This window comes from Cuculus canorus, chromosome 3 (assembly GCF_017976375.1).
Source record: "Cuculus canorus isolate bCucCan1 chromosome 3, bCucCan1.pri, whole genome shotgun sequence".
Taxonomy (NCBI): Eukaryota; Metazoa; Chordata; class Aves; order Cuculiformes; family Cuculidae; genus Cuculus; species Cuculus canorus.
Genome location: NC_071403.1, coordinates 87,591,668 through 87,607,526, shown reverse-complemented (window position 1 = coordinate 87,607,526; position 15,859 = coordinate 87,591,668). Strand labels below are relative to the sequence as shown.

Below are 15,859 nucleotides of genomic sequence, written 5' to 3'. Positions count from 1 at the left end.
ATTTTGACATTATTTCAAAGTTGAAGAGCTCTAGGAACAATCACTGATGTAATCGGGCTGTAAGACTGAGAAGGCAGATAGCAATGGCAGTTACAGAGAGACTATTTCACATATGTGTGGGAGCCTGGCAGCGTTCCTTCTTTACCTGTCACCTTATGTTACCATTTTAACTGCAGTACATTTCCTCTTTTATAGAGAAGTTACATTTTATATGCGGAATTCTTAGATAACCTTCCATATGTATATTCCTTACCATTGAGGAATAACTATTGATTGATGTGCTTGTGTTGTTTGGATCTAAGTATCAAAAAAGATTCACTAGGCAAAGTGCAGAGGGCTGGGAGATTGGCTTTCCTGATGTAGTGGTGAATCTGGATGCCATTTGTGTGCAGCAGCAGGACGTAATCATAATTTTTTTCTCCAGGCTTCTTTGCAGGGTCTGAAGGACGGGTGTGCTGCAGAAAGACAGACTTCCCTTCTCTGCTGTCTTGTTTCCCAAATTTGAGAATCTCTCTTAAGAGACCCATAGGAGAACTTCATGAAGTGACCCTCTTTACAACACAAAAGCTTTGACAGGATTTTCCTATGATCTGATGTACAGAGGCTGGTGACACCTGAGAGGGAGTCTTGGAGAGAAACGCACCCTTCCAAATCTACTCTGTGTTGGATGGGGAGCTGTCCCCTCCCCACAGAAGACTGAATGCATAGTTCGCTTCATTTCTTCTCATGTGAAATCCAGCAAGGGCTCCATCCTTCTCGCAGTGCTGTGTTCCTATAGAAGTTGGTTTGTTTTTTTCCTGCTATGTCTAAAGAAGGCTAATATGAACTAGATTTTAATGCATGTCTGAGCAGTGGAGTGCTCTGTTTGAAACATTAAGAGGCAAAGAAAGAAATTCACTTCCTCTACTATGTGGAGATAAAGGTTTGGTTTGCTTTGTTAAAATAAAACAAAACAAAACAAATCCTCTAGAATGTATTTCTAGCTTGAAAATCATGAAAGAAATTTCCATTAAAAGGTTCACAGGCATGAGAGTTATACAAGGAGCAAAAACCACCAAGGAAAATGGGAACGCAAAGGGGGTAGGCTTTTTCCATTTTTAGTCCTACTTTCCAGGAAGAGAAGCATGTTTTGTAGGAAACAATTTCAATGAAACTCACGTTTTCCTTAACAGCTGAGAGGAGAAGCTACAAAGCAGTCGTAAAGTCTGTAGGCAAGGCATGTGTTTTATAGTAAAGTGCTACAATAATACAGTAATAGCAGCTGTGAAACATGCTGGTATATGCATGAATGTTTCCAGTCATCTCAGAGTGCAACAACTGCTGTACAGCTGCAACTTCTCTACAAAATACTTTGTTTTTTCTTGAAGAAGAAATGAAAATGCATGCCATGAATCCTTGAGTAAGTGAAATAACTGGAGAAAGCTCTATAGGAGTGTGGCTGTTCCTGTTCCTTGGACACTTGTTCATGGCATCTTTTCATCAATGTTAGATCCTTTTGTGTGGTACTCCCAAGATGTTTGCTCCTTTTTTTTGTATAATAAAGCCACTCTTTGCAGCTTGGTATTACAGTCTTCTTGTAGTGCAGGTCCTCCAAAAATGACCCAGGGTGCATGTCTATCTGTGCTGAGCAACCAGCAAGTGGCAAAGCGTGAGATGCCTGTGATAACTCTTTTTTGTGTAAAATGAGCATTACCCTTCCCTTCTCTCTGCAGAGCATGCCTTGGTGTCTCGGCTTGCCAGTTGCATCACTTGTGTGCGGATGGTAAAGGTCTGTGAAAATGGCTTTAAAATCCCAGTTTAAGGCAGGAAGTATAACTGGCTAGGACAGAACAATGGAAAAGGGCACATTGTCTTGTAAAGCCATGCTGAGGCCATCTTCTGTCACCCTGGCAGGATATTTCTTTGTTATTACAGTGCCTGTGGGTCACCCAGGTAAGCCTGGGATTTTGAGGAAGCAGGATAGCAGCATCAGCCTGAAATGCAGCTCTACTGAAGGCAGAAAACCCAGGTAATGATGCAACAGAACTTCCAGTAAGCACTGCACATCACACATGTGAGGCACATCACCTCCAGTCCAGTTGTGAGCAGTGCTTGTAATTTAGAGAGTGATGTGATACTCTGCCGATATATGCATAAATAAGAAATGTCACTCCTCAAGTCTCTTTAAAATCTCTTGTTTTCACGTTCAGTCTTTTAAATATACTGATTTGGCTGGCAGTGGTGTTCATTTCCGCTTGATTTTTCTCAAGTGTATGCCTCTGGTGGGTGCACGTCTCACCTGCCCTGCACCCAACCTCGCTGCTTGCACTGAGAGGCTTTGCCCTCTGGTGCAATCCACAGAAAGACAGTGGTTTGCATCATGCCACGTGTTGGGGAGTGTTTGTACATGAGTGTTCCTCCCTCTCTGATAGTGCTTTTATGTAATTCGTCATAGTTACTGCTGAGATAGCAAACAGCCCCGTGGAGCTGCATGAATAAATAATCAGAGAATGTTCCTTTATTGCCGGCTAACAGGGATAGCTTATGTAAGCAACGTGTGCCAAAGCAATGTGTGCTGAAATAGCAGTATCTCCTGACCATGTCTGAATGTCACTGAGATAAGGCATATGAGCCTGTATGTGCCTGCATGGCTCAAGCAGTGAGCTTTTATACTAATGAAGGCTGTCTCTTCATGACGCTATTAGCAAGATTTTTACGCTTTCCTAGTCTGATTCTAAAAGCAGGGCCTTCTGATTTGTCAGATTCACTTGTCCTCTTACTGAGAACACATTGGAGGACCCTCAGAGACTGAAATTTTCTGTATGAAGTTCAGCCACTTTGAGCATCTGTTACAACAGGGATCATTTATGCACAGCCTGACTTTCTCCTTTTCACCAGGAGAATTTCACTACACGTATTTCTCTATCATTCAAATCTTTTCTCAGACATATAGTGTGACTGTGTGCTAGAAAAATGTTTTTATTAGACCCAAAAGACACTGCACTGACAGCTGATGCTGGAGTGCAGCAAGAGAACAAGATGCATCTGCCCTAATTGCCACAGTCTCATTGCTTCTGAATTTATTCCCTGACTTTGAAGTTTCTCTTGATGCTGCTGTGAATTGCAACAGAGGTATACATCTTGGGGAATCCTCTGTGGCTGGTGACAAAGAGAAGGAAAGAATAGGGATGCTGATGCTGTTGAAATGAGAAGCTATATTCCTTGCTGTGCCCCCAGGACTCTGCTTAGTGTTGAGACCAGATTTTACTGTGGTGAGAGGATGAAACTTGTTCTTAGCGAATTGTGGAGCAAGAGCTGAGCAGGAGGCTGTGGGCAGGGATGCCTTTGTTTCTTGTCGATGAGTAGATCTTATGGTGGATCTAGTGTCTGGAGCATTGCTTCATAGTTGTGTGACAAGGTAGGACATAGTGTGACTGCCTGACATCCATTACCATCGTTTTACTGAAGGTCCCTGCTCTGTGCAGTGAAATGTTCTGGATTAATCCCAGCATTGTGGGGATCCTTGTGGAGGTTTTTTCCTGGGTTTGTGTGTTATTTAGGTTTCTGCTTTGCATTCATGTGCTGCTTTCAATACCTCCCAACTTCCCCTCTGCAACCCATCTGGCTTGTACCACATTCACCATGGATTGGGTCCAGATGAAATACTCCTAAAGCCTCCCAGCTCAGCACCTATCAAAAAAAAAAAAATTACTTTAGTGGGGGATCTGAGCACTGGATTAAACTGCTTCTCTGTGTGTCTTAATTCAGGCCTCAGGTTGCTTGCCTGTTTCTGTTTTTCTTCACTCAGTACATTTGTTTTGCAGCTGATGAGGCTGCAGCATAAAAGTGCAAAAAATAGTGACTCATAACACTTCAGTAGCAGACTGCAAGTAGAAGAATATAGCACACTTTCATCATCCACAGTGTTTTTTAAACAAAACAACCATAGGCCAATGATTCAGCATCAGTGTGGGTTATACTACACGAAGTCTTATCCTGGAGCCCTTCCTGCGTCTGATTTCTTCCTTAATTTGTGAGTTTAACGACTCCCCACCCACCCTGCTTCTTACTCAGTGTTGTATGCTATACATTTCATAGGTATATGAATGTATACGTGCAAGCCTATGCATGCACGTAATATACTCCTATAAAATCTCCACAGACGGAATGCTGTCAGGCTGAGCAGTGCTTCTGTGTTTACAGTGAGCCTCCATGCTAAGGGTATATGTGATGGGTAGCAGGCAGCTGGTTATTTGTTGCCATAATAAGCACTGGCAAGCAAATGACAGTATTTTGTGATATGTGCTGCTTGCTGTTCTTTCCAGCACCTTGAGGGATTTTCTAGCTGTGCTCTCTTTATGTTTGTTCCTGGGCAGAGGCTCGAGTTTTGCAAGTTGGCTGTATTTTATGACAATAACGCTGCCTATGTTGTAAGAGATGATCATATTCCCAAGATTACTTGGGTTTGTCAAGAAGTAACGCCTTGGCATTCCTACCTTCCATAAACGTCCACAGACTATCTTACACGTGTCTAAGTAATAATATGATGTGTTGTTAATACTAAAGGAGGGTCCCAGCTTTGTGTAGGCTGTGATGCCTGTCAGGAAGAGATAAGACAAAAAGAACCAGAAAGAGATAGCATGGAGAAGCAGACAGAACACTGTAATGTCTTCTAGACTAGTGCGGGCTTTGTCTGTTTTATATGCATACTTCTATCTCAAAGAATTATGCAAAACTTTTTTTTTTTTGCATATTTTTAAGCAGGTTTAAATCCAGGTATAAAAATGGTCTAGAGAGGAATCTAAATGTTGGTTCTGCATGTGTTGGAAGACGAGGAAAAGGAAAGGTAGCAGAATCAAATCCACCACTTTCTTCTGCAGCAGGTAATTAGATTATAAAACTCAGTGCTACGGGAAATTATTGAGGCTAAGAGCTTAGCAGTGTAAGAAAGGGATTATACACTGATTTGGATAATAATAACAAGCTAAGTTACTGGTTCTTGCTGACAGAATGTTGCTGAGGTACTGGATCCATAGGGTGGTGTTTCAAGGCTTGTAGTAATCGCTGCCTGATTTCAAGTGTCAGGTCACACTACATAGCCTCATTACCACATATCCCTGTTGCCACCTAGAACAGACCACAAGTGCAGGGGGACGCACTAGACTAGATTTACTTCTGATACGATCCTGCCTGGCAGCCTCCTTCCTTTTTCCCTTTAGAAAGAGTAGTAGATATCCCCATTCTGCAGCTGGCTAAGCTGATGCCCAGTTGGCTTTAATGGTGTACAAACTCTTCAATAGTCTGTTTCTTCTTATGTATTGTTACTTGAAATAAATCCTTGATAACCTGCCCAAAAAGCAGAAGCAGGAAAGGATATGTCTGAATAGAGGAGAGGGCAATGCAGAGCTGGATAAGGGGACAAAATTTTTTTGTGGTCCACAGCTTAGGTTCTATTTCTGCATAAGTAATTTTTGCAGTGGTGTTTTACTTTGTTAGTGGATACCCACAGAAAGCATACATCAAAAATATGGTAACTTGTCCAACTGAAGGAATACTTGCTCACGCTTACCCCATGTCCTTCTGTACTGTTCATTAACAAACATTCTGAATTTAATGATTTAAGCAGTATGGTCTATAAATGTTGTGAGAAAATTTATCACCCTTACTCCTGGTCATGGTGTGGCACAAGTGTGATCTGTTTCACCGTATCTTATAATTCAGTAGCAATTTCTTAAAGGGGTGAACTTTCTGTTGAAGTGCTGAATTGAAGCAGAACTTGATTTACAGAGCTACCATCTGCAATCCCAGCTGAATTTAACATTGCTTCTTCTTCTGGACGTCTGATGAGGTTTATTCCTAGGTAATTTTTTCCTCCTGATGCAGTTTTTAATTAAAATATAATGAAGGCAGCAGAAAATGCAAAATAAAATCACTTGAGAAAATCCATTTCATGCTGCACCAGTGCTTTGTGGTAGGATGTTTGTTATTGCTGCTAATTATTGTTTTATATGAAGCACTTGTCTAATAGCATGTGCGCGTGTGTGAATCATCTGCAGAGCCTGTGGCGGAATTCCAGAAGTGAAGTTAGCTCCAGTGGATGAGTCACTGAGTTCGTGCAAGTGGATTTTGTTCCTGTGTTAGATCAAGTGTGAGGAAATAGTATTATTCAGCCCAGCAGTCTTGAAGTATAAAGGGAAATATTTTTGCATTGTTAAGAAATAGTGTATTGTTGTTAGCTTTCAGCAGTTAATAAAGGCAGTGATTTATTCCTGATGAGGATCTAGCTGTGATTTTTTTTTTTCTCTTAAGAGAAAGAAGAATCATTCTTTTGCAGAGGGTGAAAGCAAAAATGAGGTTAAAAGATGGATCTGGTATTCAGAATGTGAGCATCACACTCTATAATTAGCAACTGTGAAATGCATACCCACCAGAATGAGTTAAACCATGTGGTGAAAGAGGGTGAACATGTGTCTTTGGCAGATGTGATTCTTTACACAGGAAAGAAAATGCTGGGTTTGCCTGTGGTATTCCCACACGCATGCAAAAATATTCGGTCACTTGTATTCTTCATGACCTCTCTCCTTGTAACAATAACTGGAAATTAAATGTTTTTAGATGAACCTTCCTGTTCAATTTTGGATTAGTCGACTGCTATCTCTCCAGCATGCTGAAGAGCTGGTCATAGAATGAAGTGATACAAAACCTAATGGTGTCTTTCAGGCAATAATCCACCTTTAAAAGGTGTGCGTGGCTGGTTTTAATACTTGAGACTAGTAATGCGCTTTGTTACATCCTTAGTTTGCCCAAATCTTCCTCCCTGTAGCACAGAACAAAATCACTGCACTGCTTCTAGCTGTCAATGTCTAACTGCATTTGTGTTGGAAGTGCTGCAGTCTGCTTTCTGGTATCATAGCAATGATTTTCCCACTCTTGATCATCCTGTTAAGAAAACAAGAACCGAACCAGACTAACCATTTTTTAGGAATAAGATTATTTCAGAAAGAAATCCCCCTGAAGGGATCTAGCAGGAGTCTGGTCTGCCAGTTTACCTTTTCTCAGCTGTGCACTAAAACCAGAATTTGCTTTTCCAAACTGATACTAAATGAATGTGTAGTGATCAAACTTAGCCAAATTCTTTTTGTAGATAACCTGTGGAAAGGAATTCATTATTACAGAGCTGTACTGCTGCAGCTAGGGGCAAGTTTGGTCTCTTTAGAAATATTGTTATTCTATGTACCCCAAGATCCCCACGTTCCTGTGGGATCTTGGAGTAGTTGTTAGTAGGACTAGAGTGATGCCAAAACAGTGGGGTGGCCAAATTTGAGAGAAGATGGGAAGCTTGGTTTGCTTCAGCAGCCTTAGCGAAAGGATTTACCCTGAGTCTCCCAAGCTTTTTGAAGCCCTGCCAAGCAATAGCTGTCCCTCACTTTCTCTTCACCTCTCAAACAGACTTCCAAAGCTTTTGTCAGCCAGCAAGTTATTGGCTTGTTGCAGGAACCTGGTTCCCTCCCTTGATTATTGCATGAGAAAGTGAGCAGGCTTCACTGATGCTTTGGAAGCTGTTATATCTGATAATCTGCCTGGGGTTTCCTTTTGCAAAACACCATTTACTGCCAATTTGAAAACAGTTGTTTCTTCTCCTTTCTGAGCAATCAGTGTGTTCCTGTGGGTTTTACTTTTCTTCTGGACACCATAGTATCCCTAGTTTCTGTTGCGTTAGTGACTAACGAATGAGCCACAGAAATGGCCTGTTGCTTGAATCTTAGGTGGACAGTTTGGATACATATCTGAATATCCCTCTGCCTTGGCTCTGATATTGCATTTCCACCTGTGATGAAAGAAGGGAGAAAGTAATGAAGCAGAAACAGAGGCCATCTTCTTCAGGAGTGCAGAGACCAGACATGGACTTAAAGCTTTGGGTGGATGCTGCAGGCCCCGTGCTGCTCTGCTTAGACAGTTTACTGTCACATACTGTACCTGCCAGGCTTTCTCTCTCTGCACCTTTCCTGCCTGCACAAGAAGGAGTCATGCTTTGAGAAAAAACACCATAGAGACTATACAGTGCATGTTATTGGGGATATATCAACTATCAACTCAGTACTCCTGGAAAATCATTGCTATGAGTACTCAGTACTCTAGGTTCATCTGCCTAGAACTCTTTACTTGGAGTCCAGTTACTATGGAATAATGCACCTGGAAGGGCTTACTGCCCTTACCTGTGGCAGGTTGCTTTGATAGTAAGGCTGTGACAGTAAGAGGAGCCAGAATGGGAAAGAAGATGGTGTTACAAGCAGCACCCTTTGATCACTGTTGCCTCCTCTCACAGCTGGACCACGACCACTGGCCTGGGTGCTGCTTGGTCTTGCCAGATAGGTTATTGCCATTACTGTATGTTATTGCAGAATGAGGTAGGAGCTAAATTAGTTATGGAACTTAGATGGTATCTAGAACTATGTCTGGTAGATGATAACTCGCTAGAATTTTAATATAGTTGTCCATGCCTCTTCTTGCTGCTGTTAGTAACCTGGAAAAGAGGTTGAAGTTCTCAGATCTGTATCTCTTAGATCATCTGTGTGACTGTACTGATTTAACTCTTGCTTTGTCTTTTCCTATAACACTTTGCCCAAAACCATCTTTTTTTTTCCCTGGAAGTGTTTGTGGGATCATTTCTGTTTCCATTAATGTTCATGTAAATATTCCCTAAAGGTCAGTGTGGTATTTTAAAAATACCACTGTCCCAAATGTGCTTTGGTGCACCTTGAGTCCTGCTTGAAGGCAGAAAAAAACCCCCAACTATAAGAAGGGAGATGCATTAAAATATCTTTCATATTTTAGCTATGCTTTGATACAAAGAGCACTCTTGGAGCTGGGTGACTGCAGCACGTGACACCCTGCAGAGCGTGTGCATCCAAAGGAGAGCATGGAAGTGCGCACTGATAGCTTCATTTTCTATGATGTCTTACTCTGTGAGCACCTCCTGAAATCATACTGCTCAGTGCCCATTAAAGAAGACTTGACATGGATGGAATAGTTCATTCGGTGGATTAATTTGAATAAATAAAACCTAGCACTTTTCCTATCTGTGTGGAGCTCCAGGCAGCAAATGCATGGCAGAGAAATGCTGGTGGAGGGGCATGGGTGCAGGTGCTTGGAGAAGAGTTCAAGCCTTGCCTGGGAGATAACTAGGTTTCTTGGAAGCAGGCATTAATGCATTTGGGAAGGATGGTCACACGTAGCTCATACTTTTTTTTTTTTTTGTCAAAACTGCTGAGACCAATGTGCCCTGCACTGCCTCAAACTTTGGACCTTACCTTTCAAATAACACTGAAGGCAAATAGGTTTTAGCTAAAAGTATGTATGGGAAAGGTATCCAAAGAAGATTCTTCTGCTTTTCTGGAGACTCCAGTTGTAATTCTGCTCGCTAAGGATTTTTTCTTCATAGTTGGCTCTTGTGCTGAACCTATGGCCAGTCCCATTGTTAGGAGCTGGAGTGCTCCCTGCACTTGGGGGACTTTGAGTTGCTTGTGGCTCTGACCGGTCAAATAACCTTGAGTGGGTCTGAATAGTCCATCGTAAAACAGATGCTGGTGTTGCCCTGTGTGAAATGCAGCATGGAGTACACTGAGAACAGAGAAGTCTTAGCACTGTTCAGGTCAGAAGCAGCAAATCATAGGGCAGTAACCGCTCTGCTAGAAGATATACTAGTGGAAGAATAAGCTGGCATAGTGTGTTCTAGCTGGCCATTTCAGTTAAGTAGCTTGTGAGGCCAGTGATCCTCGGAGGCTGGAGTTTGCAGACCTGTCTGATGACTTAACCTGTGGCCTTCCTTTGCACTGGCCTCTGTGTCTCCCCATCTTTTTGACTGCCAGCTCTTCAGCGCAGTCTGCTTTTCTCTTCTCAGAAGAAACCTCCTGCCCAGTCCTGCTGCCAAGGTGGCTAGTGAGGAAGCGCTGTGAAATCTTGTGGCTGCTGAGGAAAGACTCAAGATCCAGGTTAGGATGTGCTGGAGTAGCATCATAAACGTCTGCACTGCTCCACACACCCTGTGTGATGCTATTGCATTTTTCTCCTCCCCTCCTACCTCTAAGCAGACAGAGAGTAGGATGTCAGTGCTGCAGTCTGCAGTGATCTGGGAAATGGCGTTGGGCAAGTTGGTATGAAGATGTTGGCACCTCTTGCTAAATGCTTTTTCAAATCTGTGGAGTTAAGAGTATAACAGGTTATTGCGACTTAGGTGCTCTGCTCTATTGGTAATATTGCAGAATGAAACAGCATATTAGGTGTGAGAAAGTATTTTATTAAAGTACATCTGAGCTTGTTTCCAGGCAAAAATCTTTTAAAATATTCTCCATTTCATATGTGCTCAGTAATCTGTTCATCTGTTTCCAGTCATCTTTTTAATATTTTTACAAAACTGGGGAGTGTGTTGGGTTTTTTTAAAGGAAATTAAACTCTGTTTTCAGCTAGGGAGCTTTCATTAGTCTTAGTCTGCAGCATGTGTCTCTAGCATCCAGAGATCCTGATACCGGGCTGTAATTGAGTTTTCCATTCAATCTGAGCAGAGTTAATCGCAAAACCTAAAATCTAAGGGAAAAAATAATTTGTGCAGATAGTCTTCATAAAACAAAGGCAGATTAAATCTAGAGCTGTCACAGAATTGCTCTTACAGATGCATCTGCTGCAAAATAATTCTCTCTCTTAAGCCCAGTAAGTTAATCAGTGTCTTTTGTTTGTGTCTGCAGTGACAACAATTAAAAGCTCATGTCCTGTTTTTCAGGTAAACTTAGAGATTCTGATTTTTAAGAGTAATTAGATTTATTTTGATGTGCATCATAGTCCAAATTGTTCCTGTTGGACAACGAGCTGTCTGTAATGTAATTTACCTGTAGTCAGGGTGTCATTTCTTTTCAATCACCTTTTTTCCTTGGGCTGTTTTTTGCTAGAGTTCGAAATTGTGTTGTCTCCTTTCACATAAATTTTAAAAGCTTAGGGCTTTTTGTACATCCCGCCCCTTCATGCTCAAATGGCTTGTGTTGAGTGAACAGTGGCAGACCTGGAGAGAGAGTGCTATTTCCCTTGTGGTCCAGGGCAGCAGAGCCTGCATCCTCCCTTAGATTGCATCTGCCAGCACAGTGGGTGCTGTGGTGAATCTGTTTTCTGCTCCAGAAGCTTCCCTGGAGCCTGGAACAAGAGAGCATTGCACCTCAAGTGCATACACGCTGTTTTAGCCACAGGAATGCTCATCATGGGGTTGACCAGGCTTTGAAAAGAAGCAGCACATGCTGATGCCATCGTTTCCACCAAGCCTCTCTGCAAGATTGCAAACTTCTTATATCTTTCTTCCTACTTTACATGTCCCTGTTCCTCCAGGGCAGACCACTCATTTGCTGTCTTCAGATTGACTCTGTACTTTCTGTAGTGCCAGTGTTTGTTGACCAGGAGGAGATTTAAAGTAACTTTTCCTGTGCCTCCTTTTCCACCTGGCTTGGCAGGAGGATGGGTAAGCCTTCGTTGTTGTGCTGGAGTTTAAAAAAGAAAAAAACACAAGATCTTTTAAACTCTAGTACATGGCATTGGTGATGCAGTTGTGTTTAAAAGGGATCACCCCCCCATGATTAACCTTGCATGCCTTCTTTAGAATGTGTTCACTTTGTTAGCTCTTTATGCTCTGGTTGTGCTAATACATTGGCATGAGATTACGGGTGCTGCTGTCACTAAAACACACCTTTTGTTTCCACTTCTGAATACCTTAATCTCCGAATTCTTTCAAGTCTGGGCTGTAGCAGTCTGGCGTCTTATGCTTTTATTATAAAGAATGACTGACAGTTGTTTAAGCAGGGGGAGAGTAAGGTCACAACTGAGCCTCTGTGCAGATGGATAGATATTTGTTTTATTTTAATTCTCAGCGAGCTGTATTTTATTCTGATTCAATTGCTCACTCAAGGGCACCGGCCTTCTTTGTGCCCTTAATGCATTAAACATTTTTCCAGCTAAAGGAAGTGTCAGATATATCTCCTGTTGTCTTAAGAATCACAGTCAACCTTCAGCTGTGAATGTGATCAGGAGGAAGTGGAAGAATGTGAAAGTGGAAAGTGGATTTGTTTGTAGAGTGGAGGAAGTTAAGGACTCCAGTGCTATTATTGTAGAGGTTTTAAAACTTCAGAGCTAAGGATCTTCTGAATGTCAATTTTATTTTCTAACAGCTCCTGGTTTAAATTAATTCATAGGAATTGCACTTACATACCTAATTTCTAGGTTCAATAATAATGAGCAAATAAATTCAATAATGTTCAAGTCCAAGTCATTAGGCTGAGATTTGAGTCAATCAAGTCATTAGTCACAGGCTGAGAGAGTTGGGCTTGTTCAGACTGGAGAAGAGAAGGCTCAGAGGAGATCTCATAGCGACCGTCCAGTACCTGAAGGGGGCCTTCAGGAAAGCTGGAAAGGGGCTATTCGTAAAGGCTTGTGGTGATAGGACGAGGGGGAATGGGTATAAACTGGAGAGGGGCAGATTTAGACTGGACGTTAGGAAGTATTTCTTCACTATGAGAATGGTGAGACACTGGCACAGGTCGCCCAGGGAAGTTGTGGCTGCCCCATCCCTGGAGGTGTTCAAGGCCAGGTTGGATGAGGCCTTGGGCAGCCTGATCCAGTGGGATGTCCCTGTCCATGGCAGGGGGGTTGGAATTAGATGATCTTTAAGGTCCCTTCCAACCCTAACTATGCTATGATGCTATGATACTATGATACTATTATTGGATATGAGCATTTTCTGTTATGTTCTTACATCTGTAGATATACCACCTTTAGGAGGCATGTGTCAATACACTCTGCAGAGGTGTCTTCCCTTGTGAGCTTGCTGAGGCTTTGGGGAAAGTTAAAGAGATAAGGAGGCAGGTTGTCATAAAAGGTAGTGGAATAAAAGGTAGTTGTCAGGTAGTGGAATAAAAGTTAACTGCATACATCCTAATGTTGTCCACATTTGATCTAAAAAAACCTTATTAAGTAGCCTTTGAATACCAATCCCAAACCGTGAGCTGAAAATGTTCAGTATAGTCTTTGTTTCCGAATCCCTGCTTCATTTATAAATAAAACAGATGTATTTACTACAATCACAGAATCCAATCTGTTTGAATTATGTTTTCTTTAGGCCTTTAAAAAAATTCCTAAGTTGATCATAAATATTAGGAGTTAAAGAAAATTACCAGAATGTATGATCAGCTAAATTATCTGGACTGTCAGATCCCACTACACCCACTGATCTCAAGAGACTTTAGCTTGAAGTAGAACACAGCTGTCAGGAATGTGTCCAGCCTAGATAGAAGAAATTGAATTGTGATAATCTTACCATTTTATTTTAAAAATTGAATCTACCTTCACTGTTACAGATTTGTTTTGTATCAGACACATATAATTCATATCCAATTTATCATTGCATAAAAATGTCCAATATTAATGCATTCATTATATTAAACATTTGCCTTTTCCTGTGAGTAGGTAAACAGCTGTATTAATATGATTACTATTATTAATTATGTTTGTATTAATGTTTGCCAGGGATGCTAATCAGTGATGACCTGTCATTAATTCATTGACGTTTTTAAAAGAAGTGGAAATGTTACTCTAAAATATGTGAGAACTTTCATTGTTTGAATGCCTCTCTGGCAATGAGATTTGATAGCCGAAGTTGGCAGCTATTTCCATTGCTGAAATGAATTTCACAGTTTGATCAAAATTATCTTCACTTTTTTTGTGTTAATTTTAGCTACATTATAATTTGACTGCAAGTAGGAAAATCTGAAATGGTCCAGCAGAATTTGCACAGCCCTATCATGCCAAATTTTTAGGTGGTGCTAACCTTCCTTTCTCCGTCATTGAGAAGTGGTCCAGTGGTATGCATGTGGGTCTGGAAGATATACCTGCTCCCAGATACTCCCTGAACAATTTGCAGGGCCCATGGATTTGGAGCTATTTTGCTAAGTAAGCCAAGTTTTCAGACTTCTGTAACTATTTTTCCCCATGTTTCAGTGAGACTTTCCACTTTGTAGTGGCTTTTTCACCTTGCCTGGTTAACTGGGTCCCAGAGTACTAAAAATAACTGAATAGTACCCTGATGGGGTTCAATTTATATACACCTCTGTCTTCAGTTTCAGTGTAGGCTCATTCCAAAACATGTTCTCTTTTGAGATTATTCTTTCACATGGGCCAGAAAGCCTTTCCTAACAGCAACAACAATATTAACAGGCATGCTGCCCTTCCGCCTGCTCTTTAAAAGATGTATCCAAAAGCAAGATGCTGAGGTATCTGCACTGGTTGAGAACAGAATCAAAACAACCCCAACTTTGAGCAAGGCCACTGTACTGAAGGGATTTGTTGTTTGTTAAAGAATCCCCATAACTAGTCCAAGGACACCTCTAAACCCATCTGACTGGGGATTCCCAGTGTGGAAAGCTGGTTGCATGCCCAGAGAACTGGGTTGATTTTAGTTTGTATGTCACTTTTCGGAACATAATTTTCATGCATTTAGCACCTGTGCTGCAGCTCCTGGTTGCCTGGACTCAAAACCACTCTCTTTTATCTGTTGATTGCCTGTTTGTTCAGCTTTACTTATGTTTATTTTAATTATTTTTATTTCTTGTCTTTTTTTCCCTTCTGATATTGTTTTGGAGAGGAGAGCAGATGTGAGGAGACCTGTGCTCTCATTCAGATCAGCAAAGAGCAATGGGGATTGCTGAGCGCCCAAGTTACAGGGTGCTTAACATTTGAAAGAATTTTGAGTCTGATAATAAGCTACAAATTCTGAACTTACTGGTGTTTTCTAGTATCTGTGTGTCTGCTTGTGTAGACTCTCTAGCCCGTATTCAGAGAGCAAATTCAAACCAAACATGACCATAACTCATCTCACTGCTCTGCTGAAAGTCATACAAACGCTGTCACATCACCTTGAAAAATAGTTGGACTGTTCTTGTTTACTGTTTGTAAATGGTGCAAATATTTACACATACAAACATCAGATGGATTATCAAAACCACACATTACAGTGTTCTTAGATCCTTGCAGCAAGCCCTAACTCTTCTGTTTTTTAAAAGGAGTCTTACATTTTGTTCCCTACCTTGCTACTTCTGTGATTATTTCTGAATGAAGCAGAGATTTTCAGACAGGCAATCTCATGGCCTAGGGTAGGTGAAAAATGTTCCTTTAATAAAGAAACATTTGAATTGCCCCAACTTGCTCTGCCTTGTCTGTCCTTTTATTTGCCTTATTTTGCAGGAATTAATTAATTTTTCTGTCCTTGTGAACGTCACAAGGTGTTTTCAAGCTACATATGATAATGCAAGATGTTAATATCTCTTGTGTGGCTTAAAAACATGCCTGTCATAAAAGCGTGGTGAACAAATGTTACGTGGTTGCAGTAACTATCACTAACCACAGTTCGTCAGTAGTTGAAGGTGTTACTGAAAAACCGTCCAAGCAAATGGTTCACAGACAGCAGCAGGCTCTTGCCTGCTGTCTGCGCAGCCTCTCAGCAGAGCCATGCCAGTGGGGACTTGCTATGGATAATAATGTGGGATGGCAACATGGAGTTTTATTTTGTTTGGTTTTTAAACAGGATTTGGGCTCTTACTGACCTTCCTAGTTTACCCTGAGTTGTGTTCACTTGTAACACAAATGACATGTTTGGTTTGGGGCAGAACTGAGAGATTTGAGTACATCTGCTCATGACTAAGAAATGTTCTTTAAAAGCAGGACTAATCGGCCATGCAGCCAGCTAAAAGGATGCAAAGAAATGTGGAATCACTGAAACTTTGTACTGTTTGGCCTTAGAGTGCAAAGCTGAATTATAGCAGGGAAATGCCTGTATTGTCAAGCCTTTCTTGTG

The 15,859-nt window shown here is 41.4% G+C and overlaps 1 protein-coding gene across 9 annotated transcripts in view; it reads left to right on the top strand.

Annotated features, from left to right (window-relative positions):
- The window catches only part of SHLD1 (shieldin complex subunit 1), a 49,104-nt gene that overhangs the window by 19,658 nt on the left and 13,587 nt on the right, over positions 1 to 15,859 (top strand). For 8 of the 9 annotated variants that reach the window (XR_008448943.1, XR_008448944.1, XR_008448946.1 and 5 more), the window contains one exon: positions 425 to 1,187. The exons of the other annotated variant lie outside the window; for it this stretch is intronic. The gene's annotated coding sequence lies outside the window, so the exon portion shown is untranslated. Of the gene's footprint in view, positions 1 to 424; positions 1,188 to 15,859 lie in introns of those variants that run through there. 9 annotated transcript variants of the gene reach the window in all.